This window comes from Pseudomyrmex gracilis, unplaced genomic scaffold, assembly GCF_002006095.1.
Source record: "Pseudomyrmex gracilis isolate BER0280 unplaced genomic scaffold, ASM200609v1 scaffold_392, whole genome shotgun sequence".
In the NCBI taxonomy this organism is placed as follows: domain Eukaryota; kingdom Metazoa; phylum Arthropoda; class Insecta; order Hymenoptera; family Formicidae; genus Pseudomyrmex; species Pseudomyrmex gracilis.
In genome coordinates, this window is record NW_018020976.1 from 96,624 (window position 1) to 100,679 (window position 4,056).

At 30.7% G+C, this 4,056-nt stretch overlaps 1 pseudogene; it reads right to left on the bottom strand.

Moving 5' to 3' along the window:
* Nucleotides 1–667: 667 nt before the first annotated feature.
* On the bottom strand, nucleotides 668–3,635 carry LOC109860451 (annotated as a pseudogene).
* Nucleotides 3,636–4,056: the final 421 nt, after the last annotated feature.

A 4,056-nucleotide genomic window follows, 5' to 3' on the forward strand; every position in this document is an offset into this window, starting at 1 on the left:
TTGACACGTACTTATATAATGACCGTTTTCTATACATGATCCGTAATATCGCATTTATGACTTTATACAACTGTCCATTTACTGATATTTTAGTTGTTGGGACTGCACGTAAATTAAAAGCAGGTTTTAATAATTTACCGTCTTGTACAACTAATACTAAATGAATAATAAGTATCTCTCTTGTTATTGTTAATTCTCTTTTAAGTAACATGTTACTTCCAGTACAATTTGCACATAATTACTTATATTCTTTACACCAATGCGAAAAGGTACTATTTAAAAAATTGTTAAGATCATAACTTTTCTTTTTAAAATTAACAACAGGAATTGAAATAAGAATATTATTTGATACACTGGGGGTTGTAGTACCACAACTTTTGCATCTTATAGTAGAAGTTACTTGATGCTCGATTAGACTTTTTATATAATCATATTTTTTTTGCACAAAAAGCCAGAAGAAATTCAGATGCATCACGTTTTACATTTTTTGTAAAGTTATCTTCTAGATATTGTCGTATTGCATATGTATTCAAGTTAGGCATTCTTTTCATATCAGTGAATTAATGTAGCCAAAACATTTAATTTATCACAATCGAGTTTTTTTTTTCTAACAATACTTAAATGCAGCAAACATTGCAATACCGCATTTGTATAAAATCAAACTTTGTCATAGTATTTTGGAAACCACGAAAGCACCATTTGTCTGAATATTGTCATGTGGTTCTTGTTGTACAGAAGCAATTACTTTTGATATTGTCCAAGGAGTATCCTTTACTTTACGAATTTTCTGTTTTGAAACAGCAATCATTTCTGCTTCTGGTTTATGAACTTGTTTTAACCTGTTGTATTCAATAATAGCTTCTCCACTCGCTTTTACAGATGAAGGGTCAAAATTAATTAAATGCAATCCTTCTAGAGATATTACTCGTGACAGTGCAACGTAAATTTGACCAGGACTAAATATCAAAGTACCTATGTCCATAATAGCATTGGACAAACTCAATCCTTGGCTTTTATGAATAGTGATNCCATAACTCAAAGACAATGGAAATTGTTTTCTAATAACATAAGCTTTTTCTATCACCTGAAACTTGACATTTACTTTCTCAATTGCAAATTCTAAACCTGACGACAAGCGAAGTTTTATCTTTTCTACATATTCACTATTTGAAATATTTCCAATAACCGAAACTATTATACCTATTGTACCATTTACAAGTCCCAAGCTAGCATCACTATTGCGTCCTATCATAACTTTTGCTCCGACTTTTATAATAATTCTTTTCAAAAGTCCGGCTGTTCTAGAAATATCATCTTCTATATCCGACAGTACTTTTAAAACTTTCTTTTTTACAAACAGAGTACATTCTATCGTATCCTCCGCAATTAAGATTATTTCTTTCTTCTTAATACAATTTAACATTTAATTTCACTAAATCAATACGAATTATTGACAATAATTCACGATAAGTGTTATCTCCTTTCTGTCACATATTGATTATCAGTTCATCATAGTCAACCAATGTAATCCATAGGTTAATAGCTTCTATAGACCCAAGATATTTATTAACTGTTTCCTTTGATAAGCGTATAAAAGCTAGATTATTGTGTACAGAAGGTAATTGAAGCAAGTCTCCAAGTAGAAGAATGTGCTTTCAACCAAACCGTCATCAGAATCAGTAGTATCGAATATTTGAGACAATCAAAGATGTATATACATTAAAGTCAAATTAGATATCATTGACACTTCATCAATTATAATGAGAATAACATCTTTGAGTTCTGCTCGTAAGACTTTTAATACATGATCAGATAATTGTTTATATTTTGGAGGAAACCCGTGCTCAACAGGCAATTGAAGTAATCTATGAACTGTNAAACCGTCTATATTAAACGCTGCAATACCAGTAGGAACTGCTACAGCAGTATCCTTGTTAAGATTTTGTTTTATCCAACATGTAATGGTTTTAATTAAGAAACTTTTTCCAGTTCCACCTTCTCTGTTAATATATAATCATAATATCGATTCATCCGATCTTACAGTGTTAATAACTTTATCAAACATTCTTTTTTAATCTGTATTTAATTTTGCTCACATACATCGACTTCTTTGTCTATTTTCTCACCAAGATCTTTAAAATCTTGCATTGCTTTACCAGCTTCTATGTTTTGAATACCGATTGGATTTTCTGGATCATCTATATCTTGTTTCTCTAATTTATCATTGTATTCTTGAACTAACTGTTTTGCAGCTTCAAAAGCTTTTTGTAATTCTTCTATTTTTTCATAGTATTGCAATGCTTCTATCAGATGTAATTTTACTGCGTGAAATGATTCTGTATGTGTATCACATTCTTTAAGTTCTTCTAATTTTTGCCATGGTTTAAACATAAGTAATAATGCAAAGAAATAATTCTTCGGTTGTATATTACCATTGTATTTGTAATGATTGATAAGATATCCACGTTTCCGTCGTTTAAGATAAACACCATTATTTAATTTGTAATATTCGACATTCTTAGTTTTTGGTTTACTCTTTGTGATGTACCACTGTGCAAACTCATAAAGAGACACGCTTTCCAATTCTTTCGGTCTATCTGGATAACGATTGTCTATCAAAGAAAGACAAAATATATCTGTAGATTTACTATTAAGTTATTTAATCTCTTTGTGGCTTCTTAATTTTCTATATCGTATTAGATTAACATCTAGCCATCTAATAGTCGTATTTCGATCCGTTCCGTACAAAGGAATATCTAACAATGTATCAGCAGCTTCAAGAGCCCCACATTCTCTATTATGCATAAATCGCAAAGCAATATTCCAAAGATAACTTCCTCATGATTTGTTTGGAGTATTTTTGCTATTAATAATAGATTCAGATAATTCACATTTTCCAGCTTTATTCATATATTTAGTGACGTACCACGTAAGCAATGTCGATTTTTCACCGATAAATTGTATATCCATATTTCCTTCCTACGCAGTAAGAAGGACAGGATTATAATCATTTATAGTAACTTCATTCTTTGTGTTCGAGGAAGATCGTAAAGTCTACTTTTATGTTTTAAATGTTTTCTACTTGCTATCAAACTTGCAATATCTCTTATGTTAATTATTTCTGTGACAAGACGAGGAAACCCAAAACGACATCTACGTACAACTTTACGTCCTACCTTCTTAGAGCGGAGACAATAATTGTTATGTATGTGCGTCTGATGCGTATAGACACGTCTGTATAATAGCGGTAATCTTGATTCGGCAGTTTGCAATTTATATGTTGCAAAAAAAACTTCGAAACTTCTTCAAGACAATTCTCCTATGATCGGCGCATTTTCAATCCAAATTACTAAATGGAAATGTTGTATACCTCTACCTTGATATTCTCGTCGCCAGAAGTAATGATTTACTTCTCCGATCAGATGATCTTTAAAACATATAAAGTCAAGCATTGCTTTAAATTTATTATCAAGAAATCTCGACGTTGAGACAGGATCTTTTGCAACAAGTACACTAATACTTAACAAAGAATCATGACATCCATTTACTTCACGAATATATTCTCCTAAATCATCCCACAACCATTCGTTGAGACTTAACGTTAAAAACCATGTTGCAGGTCCATAATGCTGCATTATGCAGTTTAAATTGCTTCTCGATCTTTGCCAATATTATTTTGTATTTCTTAGTTCGGAAAATATCGTACTTAAATTCGATTCCAACAATTCTTTTGACATTGCTTCTAAATATTCTGCAGCTGTGTAACGACACCGTAAATTCGTTACATTCATTTTATAATAAATTCCGCGACTTACTTGACAAATATTTGCATTGTTTAATAAGTAAAATAAATATTGTAGATTTAATCTGAACTGTGGATGTTTAGACATCAAACGACATTTAATAAAGAAAAGCTGTAATAAATTAACAGAAACGCTCGCAATGTGAATACAAATTAGCAAATGAAAAAAGTCACATCGAGCCAAAAAAAAAAGATATTAATATAATAATATGATGATTTAATGATCAACGCTTTAACATGATACAAAATATTGC